Here is a 15,212-nt window from a genome sequence, read left to right on the forward strand (position 1 = left end):
GGCTGCATGTGGGTGTAATTTACAATATTAGACACATACACACAGGCATAGAAAATAACAAACATTGTGTCACTACAGACCTGGGGTGGCCTCAGTGACACTCCATTATGTTGATCAGTCTGTATGTTTCAGGCACATTGCATCATTTATGCTTTCTATCAGTTAGATGGTGCTGGTTATTTGCTGCAGATCTGTGCACATTTCTGTTGCAAGAAGATATATGCAGAAAGTTTCACAGACATCCAACAACAAAACTCTCCAGCTCTGAGAAAGAAAAGATTGTTTCAAAACCTGAAAATGAGATTAAAATGTTATTCTGCAGCACTTTGCACTGAAAAAAACTGTGAGATGATACCATTACATTTCAACTTGTTACAGGTCCTGTTTTAGAAAACATCCTGAGGGACATTCTTCTGTTCTTTCTGGGGGGGGTTTCACCTAGAATCCTGACAGTTTTAACAAGTGGAATAAAACAGTGGGAGGTGAAAGAGAAAGATGCAGATACAGAAGTAGCTACTGGATGATTGTCTCAGCTGAAGAAATGTATGCAAAGCAATTCCTGTTGGTGCACGCTAACAAGCACACAGTGTGGAAATACTGGATTGACATTAGGTGTCCGTAGACTAAGGGCCAAAGCATCCATGGAGCCCTTCCTTCCCTTTACCTGGATAAAACAACATTTTGAAGGCCAGAATCATACAAAACAAGTGATCTATGGCAGGGTCTAAAGTGAATAGCAAAAGTAGATTTGGGGTGCATCCAACTCCACTTTTGACAGGACATGTAATCTGAGTGCAAAGAAGGACGTGTACAGTGTACAGTGGTTGTATTTGATTGTGTCAATTTTGGCTGCAACATAAAATAAACTCATCAGTTTTTTTGTTTGTCATTAACCCTCTGGGGTCTGAGGGCATTTTTTGGACAGTTCACTCACCTGGCATAAATGTTTTATTATTGCTGTTAACAGCTCTCCCTGCATCCCACAATCAAGTTTTATGTCTCTTTTTTCAGGACAACCTGTTCTTTCATAATATATATGCTTTTGTTGTGTTTTATAAGTGTAATAAAGGTTTACAATCAGAAATAGTAAAGGAAAAAGTAAATCGGGAAATTATTTTCCACACACATTTATTCAAAACACACAGCAAACTATAATAAACAACTGTTTTGACACTTTATAAAGGTAGTTTGAGGTCTTGTGTGAAAGACTGTACAACAAAAAAGTTCAAACAATAAACACAAATGCACATTTTGAACAATATATATACAAAATGGTCTATGTGTTTTGTTTGTCTTCAACTAAAAGCAATTTCTGTCTGCTATTACACAAAGGTTACATCACAAATTTCTATTTCTACTGTGTTTTGGAGTCTTCTGTCTGACTCTGCAAGCAGCTTTCCTTTCACACTTTGGTTCCTTACAGTCTGAGGAGCGGCTCCTCTCCCTCACCTCATTAATATGGTAAACAGTGCTTTACGCCAGAGGGAGAGAGCCACAGAGTTATCCAGTAACATTCAAATGCAAACTAGTGGAGCAATCCTGATAGTTACAAACTCTTTGTTTGAGCACGTGAAATTGTCATGCGAGGCTATACGTCTGCTCCGTCTGCTTTCACTTTCGCTGTGTGTGTGTTTCAAGCCATGAGGGGGTTAAAGTTCAGCGTTCAGGAGCTGGTCAGCCCTAGGGATGAAGGTTGTCTTCTTCTTCTGGGTCTGACGGCCTGGACAACAAAGTCTGCGTCCTGAAGGGAGCCACTCAAACTCGGAAAAAAGCACAACTGGAGTCATGTAGTGTTTTGCAAGAAATTTTAAGTCAAATCATGTAGATTAGATTAGATTAGATTAGATAGAACTTTATTGATCACTTGGGAAGACTCCCTCAGGGAAATTGAGGTTCCAGCAGCATTATATAGCAGCACACAGGGTAAGAAGCACACAGAGTATTAAATGTGAAAGTAAAAAAGAAAAACAGTTTGCAAATATGAATACAGATACACAATATAAATACCACACATACTGGTCATTACTGGTTTATTGGCTACTACTGTTAATCTCCTTCCCATCCCCCGTCTTCCTGTTCCTCCTCCTCCCCCTGAGTGAGGAGTTGTACAGTCTGATGGTTTGAGGGACAAAGGAGTTTTTCAGTCTGTTGGTCCTGCACTTGGGAAGGAGCAGTCTGTGGCTGAAGAGGCTGTTCTGGTTGATGATGATGGTGACTGGCATCATTCATAATGTCCAGCAGTTTGTCCAGTAATCTCTTCTCTGCCACCATTACCAGAGAGTGCCCTTTAATGTACCCTTTAATGTGGAAATGTCCAGATATTTACAGTGCATGTAACTGTAGCTGTGGCCTGTGGTTGCCTGTTCGCAGGTGTTAACTTTAGTTCCATGTGTCAACTGACCCGTGTTGTTGTCCTCACAGAGGGACGATGAGTTATTCTGTTATCTGCCTCTGCTGCACACTATCATCACCTTTTATCTACTTTACATATGTGGAATATATGATTCCACATTTTCTTTCAGGTGGCCTTCAGCATCCACTGTTGAAGTCTTCTTAACTTTTTGTTTGATGTCAGCATCACCTCACAAAAGCAGACAAACACTCAAGGGCAGCAGCCACCTTCTCATTCAGCTCCCAGTAGGTTGTTGACATGAATCATCAGATGGCGCTACTTGACGCACTGTTATTTGGAAAGGGTCACCCGCGGTAGCGACCTTTTCACATTAACCTTCAAACATGTCGGAGTCATTTACGGAATATTCCAGAGATCAGTGTCTGACTGCCAAAAAGACACGCGCTGTGGCACAGCGGTGTCAAAAAAATGAATGAGTCCTTATGAAATCTATTAAAGGCGTCTTAAAATAAGTTGTTTGTATTCTCGTGCTGTGTTGAAGTTTCTTCTTGTAATGTGTTTTGCAGAATAGATTTTAGATGCCTTCAATTCCCAAACAAAGCGTTGGCTTTGACAGCTCTGAAAACACGATTCTTTTTTAACTCCAAAGTGATGCAACGTGCTGACAACGTGCATGAGCTTCGTTAAGCAAAGAAACATGGCTTCCTTTTGGCTGCTTTGTTTCCTCTCCTGTCACTCCTCCCTCCGCCCGCTCGCGTGCTCTATCTTTCTCTGACACAGCTCATTGCATTAGCAGTGCCACGTAGATGATGCATGCACGCGTACACGCCGTGCACGCCCGCTGTGCTCACTGGAGTAGAACGCGGCGGTGCACAGGGGGTGGGGAAAGGTTTGACAGGAGACAGCGAGCTGTTGCTTAACAGACACGCGGTGAAATGCGCAGCACTGTAATTGCAGTGAAAGGATAATTTGACAGCTGTTTGGTTGTGATATAGGGCCATTCTCCCATTCTTCTTCAATCCCAAACAAACATGTGCCTCAGCGGTACCACCCGTGTTTTTACAGACCCACTTGTCATGTTTTTGTCTTTGTCCTCGTGTTTCTGTCTCTCTTCAAGTCGACCTTATTCTATAAGGGCACACAGCGCTAACTAACTGCAGTGGTCTGACCCTGGCTCTCAGACCTGCTGTGGACTGTCATGATGTCTGTTCATCTCCTAGTTGTTCAGTAAAATTACTAACTGGGCAGCAGCCTGACACTACCAAGTGATGTTACACAAATTCATGAAAATAGTTAACAATGCCTGAATTTTTTTGTTTTTTAACCCTCTGGGGTCCGAGGGCATTTTTTGGACAGTTCACTCGCCTGGCATAAATGTTTTATTATTGCTGTTAACAGTTCTCCCTGCATCCCACAATCAAGTTTTATGTCTCTTTTTTTCAGGATAACCTGTTCTTTCATAATATATATGCTTTTGCTGTGTTTTATAAGTGTAATAAAGGTTTACAATCAGAAATAAGAAAGGAAAAAATAAAGCGTTCTGGCATGTCCAGGCACATCCACAATTTCTTGGATAATCACTCGATGGAAAAACCACCGACAGCTGTCTGAACGCCATCTCAAAGCCATCCTGTGAGACCAAAACGGAGGTGGTTTTGTCTCGCTCCAGTAGCGAATCCATCGTGACGCGCGAAGCCTCTGTTCGGCTTTCCATGACAAAATCGCTTGTTAAAAGTGAAATCTGCTGGAAAATGGTTGATGTCCAGCTCTTGTGATAACCAGAGAAATGGCACACAATGGTCATGGATCCAGACAGCCATCCGTTTAGAAATGAAATGGTCATCCAGCCTGTTGATGGCGGCTTCGGAGCACGGCGCACCCCACAGCCGCTGGGGGCCGTCTTTAAAGCGACAGTAACACTCCTTATTCTCTCCCAAGCCCGTAACATTTTCACCGAAAGCCAGATAAAATTTTCTAATGGTTTCTAGCTGCCAGTCTCTAACAGTTTCTGAAAAAATTCTGATGGAAAAAAAGCCCAAATCATTCCACCATTTCCTGGCAATGAAACAACGACGAGGGGGCTGGACCACTCCTCACTCAAAGCCTGCTCACAGGCGAATGACACAACCGACAGGCATGGAAAAACTCATGCATGCTCACGAGGGTTCAAGCTTGTCCGGCGCAATCACACGTGATTCAAATCCATATGGTTTTTGAAAAAAATAATAAGGTGTGATACTTTTCTAATAGACCTTGTATAACCTTTATTTAACCAGATAAAAAGTCCATTGAGATCGAAACCTCTTCCACAAGGGTGACCTGGCCAAGAAAGGCAGCAGCACATGTCATAATAGACAAGTTAACATCATCAAGAGAGTGTTAAAAACAAATAAAATACAAGCAATATACAGATAAAACCATCAACTTGGTCATTGTAATAATATATAAGGTAAAACAAATTAAAATTTAGAAGCATGGGTACTGTGCAAAAGAATTCCATTCACAGTCTCTTAAAACAGAGCAGAAGGAGTTCAAAGAAATCAACCCAGACACTTTCAGTTCAGATTGGAAGACATTCCAGTCAGAGGGAGCAGAAAAACTAAAAGCTTTCTCTCCTGTTTTAGAGCGAACTCGAGGTACATGAAAGCATAACATGTCTTGCAGATCTCCGAAGTAAACTGGATGAATAAATTGGAACCATCCCAATAAGAGCCTTGTAAACCAGAGTTATCCAATGTGTATATTGCCTTACATTCAAAGAGGGCATGCCAGCTTTGGCATACAGCTCACAGTGGTGGGTGGGGTGGCTACAACCAGTGATAATCTCAAAGCACAATGCATACAATGCAGCGGGGTCAAGAACTGTAGACAAGTAATTGAAGCACAACACAACACAATAAAATTCTTGGAGGAAATCTGTTCTTTGACCGCAATGACCTTCACAATTCTGCAATTCACCTACAACCCCTGGCAAAAATTGTGGAATCACCGGCCTCGGAGGATGTTCATTCAGTTGTTTAATTTTGTAGAAAAAAAAGCAGATCACAGACATGACACAAAACTAAAGTCATTTCAAATGGCAACTTTCTGGCTTTAAGAAACACTATAAGAAATCAGGAAAAAAAATTGTGGCAGTCAGTAACGGTTACTTTTTTAGACCAAGGAGAGGGAAAAAAAAATATGGACTCACTCAATTCTGAGGAATAAATTATGGAATCATGAAAAACAAAAGAACGCTCCAACACATCACTAGTATTTTGTTGCACCACCTCTGGCTTTTCTAACAGCTTGCAGTCTCTGAGGCATGGACTTAATGAGTGACAAACAGTACTCTTCATCAATCTGGCTCCAACTTTCTCTGATTGCTGTTGCCAGATCAGCTTTGCAGGTTGGAGCCTTGTCATGGACCATTTTCTTCAACTTCCACCAAAGATTTTCAATTGGATTAAGATCTGGACTATTTGCAGGCCATGACATTGACCCTATGTGTCTTTTTGCAAGGAATGTTTTCACAGTTTTTGCTCTATGGCAAGATGCATTATCATCTTGAAAAATGATTTCATCATCCCCAAACATCCTTTCAATTGATGGGATAAGAAAAGTGTCCAAAATATCAACGTAAACTTGTGCATTTATTGATGATGTAATGACAGCCATCTCCCCAGTGCCTTTACCTGACATGCAGCCCCATATCATCAATGACTGTGGAAATTTACATGTTCTCTTCAGGCAGTCATCTTTATAAATCTCATTGGAACGGCACCAAACAAAAGTTCCAGCATCATCACCTTGCCCAATGCAGATTTGAGAATCATCACTGAATATGACTTTCATCCAGTCATCCACAGTCCACAATTGCTTTTCCTTAGCACATTGTAACCTTGTTTTTTTCTGTTTAGGTGTTAATGATGGCTTTCGTTTAGCTTTTCTGTATGTAAATTCCATTTCCTTTAGGCGGTTTCTTACAGTTCGGTCACAGACGTTGATTCCAGTTTCCTCCCATTCGTTCCTCATTTGTTTTGTTGTGCATTTTCGATTTTTGAGACATATTGCTTTAAGTTTTCTGTCTTGATGCTTTGATGTCTTCCTTGGTCTACCAGTATGTTTGCCTTTAACAACCTTCCCTTGTTGTTTGTATTTGGTTCAGAGTTTAGACACAGCTGACTGTGAACAACCAACATCTTTTGCAACACTGCGTGATGATTTACCCTCTTTTAAGAGTTTGATAATCCTCTCCTTTGTTTCAGCTGACATCTCTCGTGTTGGAGCCATGATTCATGTGTCATGTCTGTGATCTGCTTTTTTTCTACAAAATTAAACAACTGAATGAACATCCTCCGAGGCCGGTAATTCCATAATTTTTGCCAGGGGTTGTATGTACTGTATGTGTGCCAAATTTGGTTGAAATCATACTGAAAATCAAGTTCCTTCACCTTGACCCAAAACTCTTTAAGGGCAATTCCAGGGTCAGTGTTAATCCGCATAGCAAATTTGGTTGAAGTTGGCCAAAGGAAAAGTGTGTTTAATGTTTGATGGAAATTGGAGACAAAATTGTCATTTTTACATTGCTATAAAACAAACCCTTTAATCGTTTAACCACTGTTTGTCTAAAACTGGCCAAAGGACCCAGGAGTATTGGAGAAAGAACTAAACCCACAGACAAACATTGTTTTGATTATAGTATAAATCAGTGTTCACAATCCTGGTTTTCAGCAACTACATAATAATTACCTAAGATAACATATGGTAGTGACTTAATTAGGCTACCTAGTTAGCAGGGTTGACAAATCTAATCCCTGCAGACCTGGACAGCCATGAGTTTGCATACCGGGCAAACAGATCTACAGAGGATGCTGTCTCCATTACACTTTACACAGACCTGGCCCACCTGGAGCAGCCAACCACATATGTCAGGATGCTCTTTGCAGATTTTAGCAATGCATTTAATGCTATAATCCCCCATACACTGGTCCATAAACTCACCAACATCAAACTCTCCACCTCACTCTGATCAAGGATTATGGATTTCCTGACCAAAAGACCTCACAATGTCAGAAAGGGGGAACCTGACATCTGGCACCATAATCATGAACACAAGCACACCACAGGGATGTGTGCTCAGTCCGGCACTCTTCGTTCTCACCCAGGACTGTATCCCCACTCACTCCTCCAACACCCTGATAAAGTTTGCCGCCAACACTACGGTGGTAGGCCTTATCAGAGACAACAACAATGAGACCTGGTACATGAAGGAGGCCAAACAGCTGTCAGAGTAGTGTGCAGACAATGACCTGGTCCTCAACACCACCAAAACCAAGGAGGTCATCATAGACTTCAGGATGACCAGGAGAGTCTCACATCCCCCACTGCACATCGGTGGAGAAGAGGTGGAGAGGGTGCACTCAGTCAGGTTTCTTGGCACCCACATCACCAAGGATCTGACATGGACACTACACACCGACAACCTGGTGAAAAAGCCCAGCAGAGGATGTTCTTCCTGTGGAGGCTGAAGCAGGGTGGCCTGGCTCCACATGTGCCCAGGAACTTCTACAGAAGCACCATCGAGAGCATTCTGCCAGGGCTGCACAGTGTGGTACAGCAGCTGCATGGCAGAGGACAGAAAAGATCTGTCTTGGATGGTGAAGACAGCACAGAGGATTGTAGGAGCTGAGCTCCCGGGCTTAGACTGTGTGTATGTTGAACGCTTGAGGAGGAAAGCACAGGCCATCTGCAAGGACAACAGCCACCCGGAATATCCCCTGTTTGCTCCTCTGCTGTCAGGGAAGAGGTGCTGCACTATAAGAACACAGACTAATAGGCTAAGGAACAGCTTTTTCCCCAGAGCTGCAGCCTCCATCACCCCACCCCGTCCCCCTCCCACAAACACAAACAGAGACATTCAGTTACAGATATCAACATGTGCAATAAATAATATAGTATGTTTATATATCTAAAACTATCCTACCTCACTAAGCATTAAACACCTTAATCATTTATTAAGCATTTCTTTTTTTGGTATTTTAAGTAGATCTTGCCATCCTGTGAAACTGTTCATTGTTTTTTAAAACTGCTGTTGTGTTGTCTTTTGTGTACCGCTGTTTGGAAAGTGCCACCAGAATTTCGTACAATAGAAATATATCAGATATATGTATAAAATGTGGTTCAAAAGGAACGTTGATACATCGTACGTGGGAATGCGGTCAAATAAAGGATTTTTGGGTTGAAATAAAAAGAATAATTGAAAAGATAACTGGAAAGCAGATTTTGTTGGATCCGAAAATGTTAATAATGGCTTTATACCCAGATAACCATAAATTCAATCAAGCAGAATGTACCTTCATTGATTTTAGTATGCTGATTGCCAAAAGGTGTATAGCTTTGAATTGGAAAAATGTTAAAGGAACAGTCATCTCTCAGTGGTTAAAACAAATGTTATCCAGTTTACCTTTGGAAAGAATAACATATATTCGAAAATCAAAACAACACATATTTGAACAGATTTGGAGACCATTTATAGATTTTGTTAAGGACTTGAACTTTTCTGATGATGTGACCAATTGAAATACATTAAACAGTTTCAGTGTAAGTACTGTGTTGATTTAATTGCATACTTTCTTAGAAAGAAGCTTTGTTCATGGAAGGCCCGAGTTTATTTTTCTTTTCTTTTTTCTTTTTCTTTCTTGCTTTCTTATTAAGTAATATTTGTAAAATGTGAAATACTGAAGTTTTGTAAAAAGCTTTTGTTGTTGTTGTTGTTGTTGTTGTACTATATACTATTGCACTGGAAAAAAAAATAATAAAATATGTTTGGGGGAAAAAAAGCGATTTTTTTTTTTTATACCTGCTTACCCCAGTGAAGGGTCACCGGGGGGGTGGTGTTGTGTGGGCCGCTGAAGAGGAGGTACTGCTGGCCCACCACCACCAGAGGGCGCCCTGCCTGGAGTGCGGGCTCCAGGCACCAGAGGGCACCGCCGCCTCACGTGAGCAGCTACGGTGACAGCTGTCACCCATCACCTGAGACAGCTGACGGCAATCATCTGTGGGGTATATCAGCAGGACGGCACCTCCACCTCATTGCCGAGATATCGTTTCTACCAGAGAGGTAACGTATCGAAGCTACGGAGTGTATCTTTTTGGATTTGTGCTTAGTTTGTGGATTACTGTTCCAACGAGAGGTGGAGGTAACTTCCCTGCTGTTCGGAGTCCTGGGTGCAAACGCGCCCCCATCTAACTGTCCTTTGTTCCTCGCCAGCAGTACCAGGTCCGACACGCGGAGGCAGTGGCCACCTGGGAGTTCGGGACTTGGCGGCTCCAGTATTCCCGGGGTCCTGTGGCGGAGGAAGCCGTGTGGTTCCGGTCTTACCTTGGAGAGGCGTCTCCTATCTTCGAGCCTGCCCACACGACACTTTTGTGAATTGACTGTTGTCCATTGCTGTGATTGGTTGTATTCGTTGTGCACATTCACAACAGTAAAGCTTTGTTATTTTGACTTACTCCATTGTCCGTTCATTTGCGCCCCCTGTTGTGGGTCCGTGTTCCTACACTTTCCCAACAGGTGGAGCCTATCTGAGCAGTCATAGGGCGTGAAGCGGTATCCACCCTGGACAGGACGATGATCACAATCACTATATTTTTAAAAGTGCATTAAATACGATCAGATAAATGGCCCTTGATAGTCAGTGATCAAATATTCCAAGACAAAGGAATCATAATCTGGACCGTTTGGAATTGAAGGTCTTTGTGCCAAGTGTTGTGTATATTGTTTTTCAGAAAGAAAGCTTTATTTAATTAAACCACTCACAGATTATACAAATGTATTTCTTGAAACAATGCCAATGCTCAAGACCCTAAAACAATTCAATTTTCTTTTTTCTCTTCTTATGCGAAATGAAGCTGTCTCTTTCACAGCTGTTTTAGAGACATTAATTAAATTAAACACACAACTGATGCATTTTGGAGGCAGTCATCTCCATTCAGGACTTCAAGCTACAATAGTGTGACACTGAAAAGAGTTCTTGTCTGTCAGCGAATGCACTTCTTTTATCTCACTGATTAGTGGTTTCTTAATCTTATACATTAAAACTGTTGTTCCTTTCATTACTCAGACATTTGCTTCTCTTTGTCTGAAATCTGCTAACAGTAATGTTGATCTTAATTCAATACTGTTCTTTTCTCTTGTTGATCATTGTCTTTTTCCACCCTGAACTCTTTCATTAGAGATTTCCTACGTTACATCAGTGGGATTTTTTTTTTCTTTCCTTCCAGGTATTTCTGGCTGCTGTTGTAAGATCTTCTGGGTCTTGTGGTCCTGATGTTGAACCTGAAATGATGTGGGTTTCAAACGAGCATCCTTGCAAATAGATGATGGGGGAAGATTGCGTTTTAATAACTTTTTGTAAGTTGTGCATCCACTGTTCAGTGTAGACCACAGACTGGAATGACACACTTAACTCCCGATACGATATGTATCACAATATTTGAGACATGCAATTCTACAGGTATTGCAGTTTGATTTTAGAGTACTGTATATTGTGACTGGTTTACTTTTGTAAGATTAGACCACAGAGAAAAGTGAAATAAGACATATTATTATATGGCTGCGATGCTACACCAGCTCTGATTGGCTGATTACCAGTCTGATATTTTCCCATATCAGACCGGTTTCCATGACAATCGGTCCCCAACATGTATTTTCTTTACAAACCAGGAAGCTAAAAACGTTAGAAATGTTTATTAGTGCGGGGTGTGTCTATTTAATTTGTATATTATGATGTGTTCGACAACGCATCATGCAGAGAACTGTTTTTTTATTATCTTGGATTAATATTTTCTATCCATGAAGTGAAAACTGGCACAACTGTTGGATGTGCATATGGGTTGGTTTGTTTATGTGTTTGTGTTTCCTGGTTCTATGTCTGTGTCTTGTGATTGTGTCTGTTGTCCTGCTTGTCTTAGTTCATGTCTGTGTCATTCCCCTTGTGGCTCGCCCTTGGTCTTTGTCCCTGATCTGTCTTTGTCATTGTTGTCCCTGTCACCCATTCTCTGTCTAGAGTTCATTGTCATGTTCCTCTGTCTCTGTTTGTCAGCTGTGTGCACCTTCCTGGTGTTTGTTTGATCTGTACGTTCCCCTGTCCCGAGTCCTCCGTGTCTGAGTGTTCCTGTCCCTTCAGTTCCTGTGTGTTGTTGCCTTATTGTTAATGTTTTATTTTGCACCTAGTTAGCACTGTGTCCACCTTTGTTCTTCATTGACTGTGGACCTATGTTCCCGGTATTAAGTTCCCGGTATTAGTTTTCAGTTATTGTTTTGTTTTTCTGTTGCTGTATTGTCTGAAAGTATCCTGTCTTGTATTAGTTCTTGTTAGCTGTGTCTCGGTTTCACTTTTACACAGGTTAAGTTCCATGTTAGTTTCTGTAGTTTTACACTTGGATTTATATGTTTGTTTTTGTTACTTCTTCTGTTGTAATTTTACTATTGTTGTGTTTATTGTTAGGTTTTATTTTCTATTTACTCAGGAGTTTGGGTTTTGTTTTCAGTCATCTTATGTTCTGTTAGATTCACATTTATTTCATCCTTCCTCCTTTTCCTGACTTGTTCACACCTGTCACTGATTAGTTCATTTGGTATTTAAACCTTCACCTGTTCGTGTTTCTGTGCCAATTGATTCACTTTGATGATTGTAGTTCTTGCATATGTTTCTGTGAATATTTTGTGGCTGACAGTTTACCTACTCCCCATGTTTATTCCGTTTGTGGTTTTCCTTTCATATTACTCTGATTTTGGACATTGCCCACCCCCCCACCCCCCTTTTTTTTTCACTGTGTGGTTTTTGTCACTTTGGGATTCTCTGTGTGGAAATAAATCACTTTGGCCTATCCACACAATTCCTGTGTGTTAGCTGCCTGCATTTTGGGTTGCGACTTTGACTATCTGAGATCAAAACTGTAACATGAACTTTACCCAGATATTGATTCAGGAGCTTCTACAAAACAGTGCATATAATCTGTCCACTCTTGTGTTGGACTTGATGCTGAAATTTGACTAATTAATTAGTTGTACTCACTGAAAATGACTTTTACATATAAAATGAGATGTGATTAATATAACGTGTATAAAATTGGTTTGATCATTTCTGCACATTTCAAGTTGATTTTCACAACATTAATGTGTATTGTGTGGATGAAGTTTCCTGACTTCTTAGCTGTTATGTAAGTAAATTGCATAAATCATATGTACACTCCCTAAACAGCCATACCATTGCCCTAACTAAGGGAATTCGAGCCATCGCTTCAATGAGAGCAATTAAAAGACCACCGGGGTATGGATTTCTACCGACTCAGATAATTGTGGTTGGGAGAATTATAATGGGTCCAACTAATGTTCACAGTCTTTAACATAGTTCTCATTAATATGCTACGCAACTGGTGTGGGCTTTGTCTTCACCCCTCCTCCTGAGATCTATTGTTTAAAGTGCAAATGATTTGCCCTGCCTATTGCATGTACAGGTGGACATACCCATTGAGATTTTAGACGTAAATATGACATTTACATGGTTCTAGATGATATCAAATAGATCTAGTACAGAGCTGCAGAGTATAATTTGGAATGTCTCTGATATTCAGTTTGTGCACAGAGGTAAATGTTCACGATATGCCTCATTAATGGAGCCTTTCATATCACTGGCAGAAAGTCAGGAATTTCTTAGGCCATGGTTAGTTTCTTGAACATTCCACCTGCAAATACAGCAAATTAAAACAATTAAAGACAGGCCTTCTTGTCGTATCACACATGGAGACACAATGTTGTGTCAAATGTGGAACCAGATGAGTCAACATGAACCTTTCATTCTTGGAGGAAGCAGTGAAATTCTCCATCCTCTTGCCTCTTCCCTGCCTCTGGATGTGGACGCTTACAAACTGTATTCCACTTGTGATTATGTGGCATTGTTAACTGCACCAGGGGTGGGCAATTATGTGCCATGAAGGGTCGAGACACTGCACGTTTTCCTTGCTACCAGTTACTTCAGCATGTGCCTCATGTACAAAGGATTTCCTACTAAAACATGGCGTACGGCCACACCCAGAAACTGGCAAAAGCACAAAAATATTCAGTTGTATCAAAGTGTGCGTAGGCATGGATCTACGCACGTTCCGTTTGTACATCCCATTGAATGTGGAATTGAGTGTGGAACCAAACTCCTCCCTGGCCACTCCCCATTTAAATATGCAGTTTCATGTAAATAAGCCCTTTGAGCAGAGATTCCCCACGACATCACATCAGACAACATGAACCCAGGAAAGAAATTAAATTACGTGGAGACACGCAGGGAGTTTATTCGGTACACTGTTAAACGGATTAATCATCAAACTGGAAAAATGTTTGTGGGAGCGACGGAGTGTGTGTGTGTGTGTGTGTGTGTGTGTGTGTGTGTGTGTGTGTGTGTGTGTGTGTGTGTGTGTGTGTGTGTGTGTGTGTGTGTGTGTGTGTGTGTGAGGCCAACACACTGTGAGCTCAGAACAGCGCACACACACAAACGTTAAAAAGGTGAGGCGCGCCTCCACTGACAGTATGACATTCACAACTTACACACGTTTATTGACAAATACTGAACACAGGAAGCCTGTTAAGAAGCTCTGCAGCTCACCATCAAGCAAAAAATGAAAAAAAAAAGCATTTTAATAAATAATAATAATAAACATATGTGAATGCTCACATGCTCAAATGTGGCCATGCTGCAAAAAGGCAGTCCTACATATTTGTTTAATATGCACATTGAATGACATATCCTGATCAAAAATGACTCCAAGATTTCTCACAGTATTACTAGAGGTCAGGGTAATGCCATCCAGAGAAAGGATCTGGTTAGACACCATGTTTCTAAGATTTGTGGGGCCAAGTACAATAACTTCAGTTTTATCTGAGTTTAAAAGCAAGAAATTAGAGGTTTTGCAAACAAAAAAATGAAATGGGGGAACAACAAAACATTCCACCTGCTGTCTGGAGGGACACGTGGTCAGACAGGCATGCACGATACAACGGTGGCAGTTTCGTGCATGCTCACGCACATGCATGAACACAGTGCAAGCAGCTGGAGCGTGTGGCACCACATCGCTCCGCTGCTGTGGAGAAAAAAAATTAAAACCACACACCATTAAAAAATACAGCAATTTATAATAATAATATAATACAATAATTATATTTAATCCCTTTTATCGAGCGGACAATACAAGATTGAATCTTCTGTCCCTCTGTATATGACTCATGGTCATAGACGTCAAGTCATGACATGACATGAATGAAGCAGTGCACGTTTATCATGTCCACATCTGCTGGCCCCACGCGCATGTCCAGTGAGCAGCGCACTGAAGGACAGACACCGCGTCATGTGGACCATAGCTCACATGGGTGATGTGACATTCAGATTGCCAGTTAAGTGTTTACATAATCAGATGGTCCTTTTCACATGGGACAGCCTGCTGATGTGCGCTATGTGGGCTCGCTCCAGCCCGTGGCAAAGGCAATATATGATTTTATGTATTTCCACATGAGGACAGCAAGCACACACACGCGCCATACGGTGTAGAGTTGTAACGTCATGTCCTTCAAAACACGGTACACGTTCTCCAGCTGTGACTCACAAGTCCAGAGATCTCAACAGCTGTTGCTGTTTGCAGCCTTTGTCCTGTGGGCTGTTAGTTCAGCCCACAGGACAAAGTGTCACTCTCTGTTTCTGTGTTCTGTGATTATTTATTTTAGTTCTTTGTTATGAAATTGTGTATGTAGTTATTGTAGTAATTATTTATATACCTGTCCTGGCTGTGGTCTCTGTGTTTTTAATGTAACATGTCATGTGCACTGAGC

The sequence above is a fragment of the Thalassophryne amazonica genome, chromosome 9 (assembly GCF_902500255.1).
Source record: "Thalassophryne amazonica chromosome 9, fThaAma1.1, whole genome shotgun sequence".
NCBI lineage: Eukaryota > Metazoa > Chordata > Actinopteri > Batrachoidiformes > Batrachoididae > Thalassophryne > Thalassophryne amazonica.